Source organism: Phoca vitulina, unplaced genomic scaffold (genome assembly GCF_004348235.1).
Source record: "Phoca vitulina isolate PV1807 unplaced genomic scaffold, GSC_HSeal_1.0 scaffold3, whole genome shotgun sequence".
NCBI classification, from domain to species: domain Eukaryota; kingdom Metazoa; phylum Chordata; class Mammalia; order Carnivora; family Phocidae; genus Phoca; species Phoca vitulina.
The window spans coordinates 24,815,295-24,830,289 of record NW_022589706.1 but is presented as its reverse complement, the minus strand read 5'-3'; the positions used below and the strand labels follow the sequence as shown (position 1 = coordinate 24,830,289).

General features: G+C 37.2%; 1 pseudogene; it reads right to left on the bottom strand.

The window, feature by feature from the left end:
* Positions 1-8,207: 8,207 nt before the first annotated feature.
* Positions 8,208-8,861, bottom strand: LOC116628879 (annotated as a pseudogene).
* Between the last annotated feature and the right edge of the window lie 6,134 nt (positions 8,862-14,995).

Genomic DNA, 14,995 nt, shown 5'->3' with positions numbered 1-14,995 from the left:
TCTTTTTGAGATCATCCTTAGCATTTTAGATATGTCTCCTGAGGCAAGGGAAACAAAAACAAAATAAATTATTGGGACTACACCAAAATAAGAAGCTTTTGCACACCAAAGGAAACCATCAATAAATCAAAAAGGCAATCCACTAAATGGGAGAAGATATCCACAAATGATATATCCAATAAGGGATTGATATCTAAAATATATAAAGAACTTAAACAACTCAGTACTAATAAATAACCCAATTAAAAACTGGGCAGAGGACTTGAATAGATATTTTTCCAAAGAAGACATACAGATGTCCAAAAGACACATGAAAAGACGCTCAACCTCACTAATCATTAGGGAAATGCAAGTCAAAACCATTGGCAATCACCTTATACCTGTCAGAATGGCTAAAATAAAAAAAATAAGAAGTAACAAGTGGTGAGAATGTGCAGAAAAAAACCCCCTCATGCACTGTTGGTGGGGATGTCAATTGGTGCAGCTACTGTGGAAAACAGTATGGAATTTCCTCTCAAAATAAAAATAGAACTACCATTTGATTCAGTAATTCTACTATGGTGCATTTCCCCCAATAAATAAAAATACTAATTTGAAAAGTCATATGCACCACTATGTTTATGGCAGCATTATGTACAATAGGCAAGATATGCAAGCAGCCCAAGTGTCCAATGATGAATGAATGGATAAAGAGGTTGTGGTGTATGTATATACAACGGAATATTAAGCATAAAAAAGAATGAGATCTTATCATTTGTAACAGCATAGATGAACCTAGAGGGTATTATGCTAGTCAAAGATAAGTACCACATAATTTCATTTATATTTGGAATCAAAAAACAAAACAGATGAACAAACAAAGCAGAAACGGATCCACAAATACAGAGAACAAACTGATGTTTGCCAGAGAGGAAGGGTATGGGAGAATGGACAAAATGCGGGAAGGGCAGTGGGAGATACAGGCTTCCAGTTATGGAATAAATAAGTCCTGAGAATAAAAGCTACAGCATAGGGAATACAGTCAATAGGATTGCAATAGCATTGTACAATGGTAGATGGTAGCTATACTTCTGGTGAGCATAGCATAATGTATGAACTTGTGTAGACTATGTTGTACACTTGAAACTAATATAACATTGTGTCTCAACTCCAAAACAAAAACAAAAACAAAACAAAAAGTACTGGAGATCCTGGATATAGAGAACAGACTGGTGGTTGCCTGAGGTGGGGACTGGGAAAAATGGGTGAAGGAGGTCAAAAGATACATATTTCCAGTTACATAATAAGTCATGGGGATGTAATGTACATCATGGTGACTATTGTTAATAATGTATTGCATATTTGAAAGTAGCTAGGAGAGTAGATCTTGACAATTCTCATCACAAGAAAAAAATTATAACTGTGTATGTTGATGGATGTTAATTGGACTTATTGAGGTTATCATTTTGTAATATATACAAATATCCAATCATTACATTATGCACTCTATAATTAATATAATGTTATGAAAATTATACCCCAATTAAAAAAAAGAGTATGGATATGAGGTCAGCCTGGAAATATAAGAAGGGTTTTCAGGCTCAGCATTCAGGCCAGAGATTACTTTTAAAAGTTCAAACCAATGGGGGTACAGAAGCAGAGGTAGGTTAAGGTTGTACAGGTCAATGTTGCACAGAGTCGAAGAGGTTAACCTCTAGAGGCCCAAGTTGGGAAGGAAGTCTTAGGCAGAAACAATCCAGTAAAACAGGCACTACCTAGCATTCAAGCTAGGTCTGAAGAAACTACTGGAATCAAATGACTGGAAACAGCAATTTGCAGGTTTGTGGGATTGACACCTCCAAAACAGAAAATGGTTTATTCTTTGGTATCGTTTTAGTCACTTCGCTGAGTGTATGTTAGAGGAAGTGCATGTGTGATGAAGGGATACAAGGTAGGCAAATGCTTCGAGGAGAGGCAGAGCTTTGCAGGTATTGCTGTTTGCAGAGAAGGTGAATTTCTCATTGAACTTCCTCCTTAGCTTCCTATTATTGACAAGTATCTTGAATCTCCCTTTTATGTCTTCATCTGATTTTTCCTTGTCTGTATCTCTGGTGACAAAGTGATAATTATTTAAATAATATGACTATTTGTCAAAAGCATTGAGCCATATTATTTTTCCCCTTTAATAAGGTAGGAGTGATATTGGGGAAGTTTTACATTTAGTTGACATAAATGTTCTCGGAAAATTAAAATAAATGCAAAAGATGACATTTTACCAAGATTGCTTTCCATTCTTAACATAATGAACAATTCAGTCACTGCTGAATAGCCCAATCTATTTTATTTCTTTGAACAAATTCCATTGTAAGAGCCAACATCATCTCTGTTCTTCCAAAGCAGAAAGTAATTATCATCACAATTAACTTTTACAGAGATACACATTTTCCTTATGGCATTGCTTCTCATCTTCACCTTCCTCCCCAATTTGTATTCATATCTTCAAAGTGGCTGTATAAAAAAAGATTACCCCTTTAGCATTTACTTATACAGCTCTGTTGAGGAAATCTGTAAAGACATTAAATATAGATAACTGCTGCCTGAGTCACCAAAGTTACATTTTAGCCAATATGTAAGGTCAAGGCATATTGTTAAGGTCTTTAGAGAGTCTGAAGAAACTTAGGAAATAGAGACATTATCTTACACAGATATAGAGATATTCAAAAGAATTTCTCTTTGGATATTTATGGTAAATATGAGGACTTTAAAACTGCTTTTCTGACCTCTATTATTCCCTGATTCTTCATAGTCTTTTGAGGGAGCCAAGTGCTTTTAACTGTAATTGAATATGCCTTAGAAAAAACAGGAAACAAGTGGGAGGCTGGGCAGAACAGATCTCCTACCTTCGCTGTAAAGCTGTGCAGGCGGGGGGTGAGGGGGGTTTCTAATCAGAGATATCAGTGGCTCTCTGAGATATGCCAGGATGATGGATATCCAAAGGGCTAATGCTAATCACGTAACTGCTGTGGTCGAACTGTCCAGAATCCACTACAGCTCACAATAGATGGCACAGAGGGAACAGGTAGAAAAAGTACAGAGAAGGTCTTAACATATGTGCATGGCCACGTGACCATAATTTTTTGACTAGTTACTTGGTTGGGTAAATTCATGTGGGTGATAGTGAGGAGGCTTTTTGGAATTTGGAAAACAGGAATAAGAATGGTCTCTAAGAATCAGGGGCGCCTGGGTGGCTCAGTCAGTTAAGCGTCTGCCTTCGGATCAGGTCATGATCCCAGGGTCCTGGGATCGATCCCCATGTTGGGCTCCCTGCTCCATGGGGAGCCTGCTTCTCCCTCTCCCTCTGCCTGCCGCTCCCCCTGCTTGTGCTCTCTCTCTGTCAAATAAAATAAAAATCTTTAAAAAAAAGTCTCTAAGAATCAGGTTATAAAATCCACCTCAAATGATAAGAAAGATTCAAAGTCACCTTGAAAAGACAAGTTGGTCTCCTGAATAGAGCAAGACAAAAAAAATTTAAGGAATCTAAAAAGATTTATTTATTAGAAACAGGGATTAATTAGCATAAAATATAGAAGAGCAAGACCGCTCAACAATCAAGGACAGTAGTCCCTCCACTCAGCCCTGTGGTGGGGAGAGCACATTGATAAAAGATTCACCCTGCATGGTTTTGGTGGGAGGTATCTCTGTATTCTGATGAGGGACGTGTCTGACTCTAGAACCCTGACATAAATATTACACTGCTGAACTAATGCTCTTTTCCCTAATTCTATGCTCACAAATCAACTTTATAATTATAATTTTATTTTGCAGGAAGTGAGAGAAGACCAGCTAGAATACATGGATGGATAATCTTCCCTTTCAAGCTTAGTGTGATTACATCCCCAGAACCTAAGACCCTACCCCTACCAAAGTCCCCAGGCAGGCAAAACAAAGGTATGACAATGATGAAATCAATTAAATGTCAATTAGGAAGGCCTCTGGAAGGAAGCTGCCGGGCAGCTTCTCTGATGATAGGGCAACTTTAGTGCTCGGCTCTGATGATAGGGCAACTTTAGTGCTCGGATGGTAGGGAACCTAATTCAAAGTGGAAAGATATCCCTAGTCTACTTTAGTTTTTGAGACCACACCTAAAATAATGGGCAACACACTGAGAAGTATGAAGAGGGCATGGAAGTCTTAGGGTGCATTCAGAGAAGGGTGATCACCAAGGTGGTGAAAAATCTGGATGCCATGTTTTATGAATGGAAGAGAATTCTTAGCCCAGAGAAAGGAAGGGGAGGAGAGTAAGGATACAGACACTGTCCTTATGATCTCAAGAGTTATCATAGGGATAGAAGATAGAGACTGGTGCTGTATTGATACTGGATTAAAATAAGAACCAAAGGGTGCAAACGATATAGAGAGATATTTCTGGGTCATTATAAGAAGTCTTTAATATTTGAAGGAGCAGTCTCAAGAGAAAATAAATTTTCTGATTTTGTAGCTATTCTAGCAAAAGCTGTACAACAGCAATTTTAAAGGGATATTGAAGAATAGATGCCTGGAAAAGATACTTTTTCTGGTTACTTTAAAATCTCATTTTCTAAAAATTTCTGCATTTAAAGATATAATTGAAGGCCTGAATTCTAAACCACTGAAATATTTATGTAGTGTGGTATATGGAAGAATTAGTTTTATTTATAAGGTGACATTTTAAACCTATTTCCACAGAATTAATCATTAGCTTTCCCTCATGACATAGTGACTCAAAATATTTTTTATTTTGAATAATGGAATAAGTCCAAGTAAGTCACCACTGCAACATCAAAAACCAACAAATATATAGGAATCTATAGAAAATCATGCAAAACCTCTACACTGACAACTATGTTAATGACTATCCAAATAAATGGAGGAATATGCCACGTTCATGGATTAGAATATTCAAACTAGTAAACATGTCACTTCTTAAAATAATCTGTAGAATCATTCCAATGCCAATATAAATCTCAGTGTCCCTAAGGTGTATTTTGTGTGTGAGCATGTGTGTTTGTGTGTGTGTGTTGACAAATTGATTCTACAATTTTTAATGAAAAAATAGCCATAATTTTAGAGATAAGTTAAAGATGAAAAATTTACTTTATGAGATATTGAAACCTATTCTAAAGCTATAGTAATTAAGACAGTGTAGTTTTGTAACAAGAATAACATTCCATAAATAGAAATAGACATTCTAGAAATAGACTCACACAGACTTGTCACTGTATTTGTGACAAAGGTGATATTGCATAATAGGATTGTCTCTTCGATAGATGTTTCAGTTGGAGAGCCATATGGGAAAACATTTTGACACCTGCCTCATACCACACCCCGACCCCACCAAAAAAAAAAAAAAAAAAAAAAATCAGTGGGCTCCAATACAAACACAAAAAGTAAAACAATAGTACAAGAACATCATGAGCATCCTGGAGTAAATGATACCAACTATTGGTAAGGATATGGAGAAATAAGAACTCACATAGATTCTGGTAGGATTGTAAATAGTCACAAGTAGTTTGGAAAATGGACCCAACAGTTTTATTCCTAGTCATGTATTCATCAAAAATGCAAAGGCATTTACTAGAACCTTTACAGCATCACTGTAATAGCTAAAAACTGGAAATATACTATTATCCATCAATAGAACTGATAAATGTATAAATAACATAACATACATTAATGAGATAGAACATTCCACAGTTATAAGCAATAATATGCATGAATCTTGCAAATAATGTTGAGTGACAACGGCTTGCCAAAATATGTACTGTAGGATATTATTCAAACAATAAAAATATAGATCATGCTTATATATGCTATTAAAATTCAGGAGGCTGATTATACTTGGTAGGGGATGATGATTGGGAGGGGGTTCAAGAGAAACAGAGGTGATTGATTTTGTTTCTCAATCTGGGTGCTAAGGAATGTTCAACACTTGAACTGTTCACTTATGATAGGTACACATTTCTATATGTTTATTATAATCCAATAGTTCAAAATTACAAAAAAAAAAACCCAAACATTTTCAAAAAAAGTTCTTAGGTACTTGCTGTTTTCTAACACTATTTTAAATACTATGTTTTAAATTACATTAACTGATTATGTTTGTTGGGGTATAGGTATACACTTGATTTCCACCTCTGAATAAGAATATGTAAGATCTACAGAGGTCTTGCTTAGTACAAGCATATTGAATTCTGCATGTCAAAGTTAACAAATACATATTCTTCTTACGCACACATAGATCATTTAAAAATGGATCATACATTAGCCTGAAAGTTAGCCTCAACATGTTAGAAAGTGAAGGTATCACACATCATGGTTTTTGCCAGTGCAATTAAGAAATATGCTTATTTTTGAGGCACCTGGGTGGCACAGTTGGTTAAGTGTCTGACTCTTAATTTCTGCTCAGGTCATGATGTCAGGGTTGTGAGACCTAGCCCCGCATGGGGCTCTGTGCTGGGTGTGGAGCCTGCTTAGGATTCTTTCTCTCCCTCTGCCCCTCACCTCCACCCCCTAAAAGAAAAAAAAATGTGTGTATATATATGTATATATGTATGTATATATATATATATATATGCTTATTTTTAAAAATAGCTAAGAAAAACCCTATAAGTGTTAAAAAATTCAAAATACATTGCTAAATAATTCGGGATTTAAAGAAAATATCATAATATAAATTTAAAAGCACTTAAAACAAAGGGGTAATAAAAAAACCTATGTATCAAGACATAGGTTTCAACTAAAGTGTTGCTTCAATGGAAATTTATATACCTAAATATTTTCAGAAAAAGTTATATTTAGAGAAAATTATTTTACATATATATATATATATATGTAGAAAGAGAGACAAGGCTGCAAACTAATGCGTAATATCCATCTGAAGCTTGAAATCAAAAGAAGTCCAAAGAGATTACAAGAAATACATACTAAAAATAGGAGTGTAAATAAATGAAAAAATAAATATACCATATGGATGAACAAATCTAAAAACTTGTTTTATGAAAATATATCAAAAAGGCACACTTTTGGTGCTATAGCTAGGAAAAATAAAAGACATATAGTAATTCTTAAACTAGACATAATAAGAGATAAAAGGAAATTTCAAACATAAAAGGATACTGTTAAAAACTATTTACCAACATTTTGGTCAACTTCAGTGAAATGTACAAATTCATGGGGAAAGGTAGAATATAAGGCTTTTTTTCAGTCACTTAAATACTTTACACCTGTATTCTCCTTCTGAATAAATACATAACTATAACTTTTAATATTTGAAATGGTCTTATTCCTGTTGTTAACCTATAAATAGACAAGTTTTTGGTGGAACTAAGTAATTTTTTTCTATAGATTTGTTTAAAAATTAAAAAAAGGTCTAAAGACCTAGATTTGAGTTTATTAAAGTAGGATGCCAATTATGTATACTAGCTCTAACGAAATTAACTTTTCATAGAAAAATGAAAATCTGACATAAGAAAATGTCAACAAATAGCAATGCTAATGTTATAATTTCATGATAATTTTAAGAGAAATTAAACATTTTCAATAATAAATTGATTCTTGTACTATCTAAACTCTTTAGAGTTCAATTTTCCATCTTGATTATTATAACTCTTTATTTTTGCTTTTAATATGTATTCATTAAGATCTCATTTACCTATAGCATTTTCTTTCTGCACTCAATGTGTTGTCTACTGTGAATGAAAAAGTGACATTGTCTTTAAAAGTAGAAATTAAGTTTTTTGATGGTTTTGACAGACTACTTCCATCAAACATTATTTTTTTTAAGCTTTGAGATATAATTGACATGCAATATTGTGTAAGTTTAAAGTGTACAACATGTTGACTTCATACACATAGATGAAATGATTACAATCATAGCGTTAGCTAACAACTCCATCATGTCAAGTAATTACTATTTCTTTTGTTGTCAGACATTTATGATCTACTCCCCTAGCAACTTTCAAGTACATAATATAGTACTAGTAACTATAATCATCATGCTGTACCTTCAATCCCCAGAACTTACTCGTTTTATAACTGGAAGCTCACACCATTCGACTAACATCTCCCATTTTGTCCTACCCACCAGCCCCTGGTAACCACCACTCTTACCATTTCTAGGAGTTTGGCGCGCGCGCGCGCGTGTGTGTGTGTGTGTGTAAGAACCTTTATTACTTATTTATAATAGCCTCTTATGCTTTTATGCATAAGAAATTGTCAGATGCCTTTGGATCAGGTGCTTTCTGGGCTGGAGCTTTCTGACCCTTCTGAGATTTTAGACACACTGCCTCTGGCCTACAGCTTTCTGGGGAGGAACCTTCTGGGCTGGAGCCTTCTTGCCTACAGCAACCATCTTTTTTGCTGGAACCTTTACAGCAGCTGCTGCAGCTGCACCCTTAGCAGAGGGTGCTTTTTTTTGGGGGGGGGGAGAGATTTCCAGGAGAGCTGCTTTTTTGTAGTTTCCTAACTTCAAACTTGATTATTCTGTTCCTCATTTTCTTGGCCTTCATGACTTCATAACGATCAAAAGCTGTCATCGTGGCTCTCCTTTCTCTGGCTTTCATCTTCTTGGCCCATCTTGTGGCTGTCCGTTTTGTACTGATATCGGTCTTCTGCCAGGCTTGTCAGACATACTTCTGGCTGGCATTGTGTGGGCACTTGAGGATGAAGTCAATGAGCTGCATGCATTGGAAAGGCAAAGCCTGTCTCTTTACCTGAGTGCAAGGTCCATCAACCAAAGGCCGTTTCTGATCCATAACATCTATAATCTCAACCACCTTCCCTGCATGAAGTCCAAAGGAGATGTAGGTCACCTGGCCAACCTCCACAAAGCACCTGAATACCATGTTGGCAGCATTGGGCAAGAGAGGTTTGGCTTTTTTATATTCCATGTATAAATTACATCATACTGTATTTGTCTTTCTCTGACATTTCACTTAGCATCACTTCCTCAAGTTTCATCATGTTGTTACAAATGACAGGGTTTCCTTTTTTTATTTTTTTTAAAGATTTTATTTATTTATTTGACAGAGACACAGCGAGAGAGGGAACACAAGCAGGGGGAGTGGGAGAAGGAGAAGCAGGCTTCCCGCTGAGCAAGGAGCCCAATGCAGGGCTCGATCCCAGGACCCTGGGACCATGACCCGAGCTGAAGGCAGACGCTTAACGACTGAGCCACCCAGGCACCCCGACAGGGTTTCCTTTTTTGTCATGCCTGAATAACACTCCATTGTATATATGTGGGTGTATATACAATAGAATGTTATATGTATAAGTATATACACACACATTCCCCACATCTTTATCCATTCATCTGTTGATGGACATCAGGTTATTTCCATATCTTGGCTATTGTGAATAATACCACAATGAACATGGGAGGGCAGATAGCTCTTCAAGAACCTGTGTTCACTTCCTTTGGTTATGTATTTAGAAGAATTGCTAAGTCATGGTATTTCTAGTTCCTAATTTTGAGGAAACTCCATACTGTTGTCTATAATGCCTAAACCAATTTACATTCCCATAAGTAGTGCACAATGGTTTTCTTTCTTCCATATTCTTGCCAACATTTGTTCTCTTGTCTTTTTGATAATATAATTCTAACAGATGTGAGGTTATATCTCAATGTGGTTTTGATTTGTATTTCTCTGATGATTGGTAATGTTGCACCTTATCATGTACCTGTTGCCCATTTGTGGGACTTTTAAAAAAATGTCTATTGAATTTCTCTGCCCATTTTTAATTGGATTTTTTTTTTTTTTTTTTGCTGTTGAATTGTATGACTTCTTTATATATTTTGGATATTAACCCCTTATCAGCTATGTGATTTGGAAATTTGTAGGTTGCATTTTCATTTTGTAGATGATTTCCTTTGCTGGGCAGAAGAATTTTAGTTTGGTGTAATCTCACTTATTTTTGCTTTTGGGATAATAAACAATCATTACCAAGACCAAGGTCAAAAAGCTTTTTCACCAGGTCTTCTAGATTTATGGTCTCAGTTTTCATTTTTAGGTCTTCAATCTATTTTGAGTGAATTTTCGTGAGTGGTGTAAGTTAGGAATCCATTTTATTCTTCTGCATGTGGTTATCCAGTTTTCCCAACATCATTTATTGAAGACTATCTTTTCCTCATTAAGTATTCTTGGCTCCCTTGCCAAAGATTAGTTGACCATATATGCAAGGTTTATTTCTGGGCTCTTGGTTCTTTTTCATTTGTCTATGTGTCTATTTGTATACCAGTACCACACGGTTTTGATTACCACAGCTTTGTAATATAGTTTGAAATCAGGAGGTGTTATGCCTCCAGCTTTGATTTTCTTTCTCAAGATTGTTTTGACTATTTGGGGTTTCCTGTGGTTCCATACAAATTTTAAGATTTTCTATTTCTATGGAAAATGTCACTGGAATTTTGATAGAGATTGCATTGAATCTATAAATGGCTTTGGGTAATATGGACATTTTAACAATATTAATTCTTATAATCCATATCTTTCTACTTGTTTTCTTAAGCAAACTTTAGTTAGGTTCCTTTGATCCCTTTTCTCAAGGGAGACTTGACTTTGGCTTGCCTTTACCAAGAACACTGCTGAGTCAGTTCAGCGAGAATTACCCACCCTTAATATATGGTCAAGTTCCTTATCCCTTCCCTTGATATCCTCATCTCTTATTTTTGAACTCCAGATAAAACAAGTAATTTCTCTACTCCTACTGTCTTGAATAAAATCTGCTGTACTGTTTTAACAAGTGTCAGAATAGTTTTTCTTTAACTTTTAAGGAAGAAAAATACTAATTAGCCATACAAGATCTTAGTTTTACATCTCTATGAAAAGAGGCTAAGAATCAGTTATCTTTAATGTAGGTCACATTCCTTCCTATTTACCAAATGTGAGAGCTCATTTAGCATATTGGTTAAGAATCTTGGTACAAGTACTGACCTTGGGCAAATTTTCAAAACTAAGTATTTCCCTTGAAAGAAAAAAAAAAAAAAAAGAGAAATATCTTCTTTCCCCAAATTATAGGAGTGAGGGATTTGGGTTTTTTAGTACAAGAAACCCTTCTATTGGTATAAATAAAATGCAGTTTTATTCATCTGTAGTAACTTATTTATTGGAGGAGGGGTTGTACACAAGGAAAGTAGGAAATTTTTAAATGAACAGAAAATGGCAGACAACATCCATACAAAGGAAACATAAAAATTTATAAGATGAGAAATTATTTCAGGTGAAAATTTGTCTTCAAAATCAACCATCATGCAGACAAAAACACCTTGAAGCAGATATTCAAATACTCAGCATATAAATAGTTCCCTGGTGTCACTCAAGGCCAGGAAGAATCCCAGTGTCCCAGGCAGCTAGAGTGCAAAGACCCTAAGTGCAAGAGGATTGAAATAGAGCTCTCAGAGGGAACTGCCTCAGAATTGGGGCCAAATTATACAGACTGAAGCCTGTCCCAGTCCCAACTAACACATATTCAAAACAATTCTCCAAAGCATCAATATTCCAAGTAATGGCATCAAAGAACAAAGCCCAGCTTTATTCAAAGGAACAGAAAATACTCAGCACTCAATTTAAAATGCACAATGCTGGTCTCCTACCAGCTCTTACCTAGAGTTACCAGGTGTGCGATGAAATGAATACAATTCACCACTAGCAGGGAAATCAACCAGTAGATGCCCAACACACCCCCCATCCCACCCCCAAAATGATGGTAGAATTGCTATAGAAGGACTTTAAAACAGGCATGAAAAACAGACTCTCTATGGTTAAACATAAAAGGAAACAGGAACATAATGAGATAATAGGAAGACACAACCTAAATGGAACTTGCAGAGTTGAAAATTACAATAACTAAGATAAAATATCAAAGCAGACACATAATTCCCTTAAAATCAGGAATTTGTAAAGGCACATACCACCAAACAGTTGAGAAGTGGCATAGGTGAGCAGTTAAGGTACCACAGTGCTGGGTTTCTATTCCCAGCTCTGAAATGACACCTGTGGATCCCTGTTCAAGGTAATTACCATACCATGCCTCAGTTTCCTTCTCTGTAAAATGAGTACGGTAATAACACCTTCTATCAGGCTTGCTATGAGGGTGAAAATAGTTCATATTTGTAAAGAACAGAGAAGTTTGCAGGGCACAAATTTTAACAGTTATAAAAATGTTTATGAAGTAAAATGAAGACAACCCAGCTATCCTCCCACAAACACCCAGGAAGCAGACTCCCTCTCAACTCACCTCCATTTTTATTCTTGACTTTTCTCTGCAGCCGAAGGGCCTGCAGAGAGCTGGTGCTTTCTCTGCCCTGCTGGAGTTCAGGAGTGTCAGGAGGTCCCAGAATGTTGAAATGTGCTTACCCTTCTCTGCTTCTGGCAGTCATTGAAGCGGATGGGAGGTCCGGCCACTATTGAAGGTAGTGGATATGACTGCTCCTCTTCCATCCCCCATTAGTGCCCTCATCAAGCTGGCTCATATTCCTCACCTGGGTCTCTGGGAGTCACCCTGTTCATAGAGGCCTTCCCAGACTGCGACATCCCTCAGAGGTGTTTCCCTGTCATTCTATCCTCAACCTTGACTAACACTTTCTACAGGTCAACATAACTTCTAGTAAAGTGTATCTCTCCCACTAGTTTATAAACTCAGCAAAATCATGGCTCCTGCCTACAAGTGAATTCAGCTGTAAAACAGCTTCGCAGCCCTGATTCTACAATGGAATCAGCTGGAAGGCATTTCAAAGGCCAACCCCCATGATTCAGATTTAATTATTTTGGGCTGGGTCCTAGGCATTTGTGTTTTGAAAAACTACCTTGGTGATTCTAACATGCAGCCTGGGTTGAGATCTGCTCTCTTAGAGGAACAGTGTGTGTTTTGCCATGAGCTGCACCTGAGTGCAGGGGCCTCCTCTGTCCATATCCACCTCTCTATGCTCCAGGCAGGTGGAGACTTCAGTAACTGTGAGTCACACCCAGGCTGCAGATTAGAACAGCCTGAAGACGACTATCCTGATGAGTGTAATTTCTCAGAGATTCTCACTTGATGATGAAGTTTGGGACCTAAGCATCAGTAGTTCTGAAGGTTTCTGGTAGTTCTAGGGTATCATCAAAGTGGTGAAATTACTCTTTAAAAAGGATCTGATGGGCAGGAGACTTTCTTTTGCTTCCTGACAAAACGTTGGTAGTTCTCAGGGAATCTCTTGGGCCCGAGGCAGGTGACCAGGGTTTAATCTAGGAAAGACTTCCTGAGATCTGACACTTATACATATGAGCATGTGGATTTAAAGGAAATAATTTCACACAATTTCAGTGCAGTTTGTCTTTCTAAAAATGAGGAAATTGGGCATTAAGTCTTTTTTTTTTTTTAAAGATTTTATTTATTTATTTGACAGAGAGAGAGACACAGCGAGAGAGGGAACACAAGCAGGGGAGTGGGAGAGGCAGAAGCAGGCTTCCCACGGAGCAGGGAGCCCGATGCGGGGCTCGATCCCAGAACCTGGAATCATGACCTGAGCCAAAGGCAGACGCTTAACGACTGAGCCACCGAGGCGCCCCTGGGCATTAAGTCTTAAACCTTAGGGGAAAATCTTCTAATTTAGGATAAATGTTCTTTCCTCTTTTTAAAAAAAGTTTGTTTGTTTGTTTGTTTATTTATTTATTTACGATATCTACCCCCCAATGTGGGACTCCAACTCAGGACTCCAAGATCAAGAGTTGCATGCTCTTCCCACTGAGCCAGCCAGGTGCCCCTAGGAGAAACTTTCATAGTGTCTTTGTAAAACATTCTTCTATGAAATTTCTTGGATTAATTTTGAAATGAGAAGGGAAACAGGGTAGAATCTTGAGAGGAAAAGTATTTGAAGTTAATGAAAGTATAAAGTGATCCTGGGTGTTCCTGTGTGAAGGAAAATCACAGATTAAAAGTGTGGGTGACTGTGAAAGCTTGTGATAGTTGCTGATGGACCAAGGAAATGACTAAGAAGTATTTTATTTTTATTTTTTTAAATCATTTTTTAAAGATTTTATTTATTTGAGAGAGAATGAGAGCACAAGCTGTGGGGAGAGGCAGAGGGAGAAGCTGACTCCCCACTGAGCAGGGAGTCCAATGTGGGGCTTGATCCCAGGACCCCAGGATCATGACCTGAGCTGAAGGCAGACACTTAACAGACTGAGCCACCCAGGTGCCCCAGGAAGTATTTTATTTTCCAAGGTAAAAATGGAGTCTTTTCAGCTTTCTGAGTGACAAAAGGAAAAATAAAGACAAATATTATGAAATAAGGGAGACTGAGAAAGGAGAAATGTTAGAGAGAAATTATGGCATTTTTCTTTTTTAAAAAAATATTTGTTTATTTGAGGGCGAGCCTGCGTGTGTGCACACTTGCACACACACACGAGTGGGCAGAGGGGCAGAAGGAGAGAATCCCAAGCAGAGTCCCTGCTGAGCCCGGAGCCCAATGTGGAGCTCAATCTCACCTGAGATCATGACCTGAGCTCAAACCAAGAGTCAAATGCTTACCAGACTGAACCATGCAGGAGCCCCAAGAAACTATGGCAATTTCTACCTAAATGGTGTCATGTAAAGCTGAGACACCAGAGGAGACAAGGCTATGGAGACAAACACACACAGTGATTCTCACTGTAAGAGAAGCCACCTTCCTAGGCTGAAGACAACAGAGAGAGAGAGAAAAAGAGAAAGAGAGTTCAATCAACCAGACTTCAGGAGGTGCCTTTCCATAAACAAGGAGCAAAGCTTTCCACCCTGGTCCCTGACTTTCCTCCTCAAGGGTCAATATTGGTCTCATAAAGGGATATGCATTTCACTGTGATTTAGAGCTGCCTCTATTTTCAAGGATATGAGAGGAAACTTGTAAGCTGATAGAAAATCACCAATTTTAAATATTTTTTTCATTACCAACATGAAATACAACTTAGGAAAATGCATACAGACAACATTTTGGAATGAAAGGGAATCTGGAAGAAATGGAGAG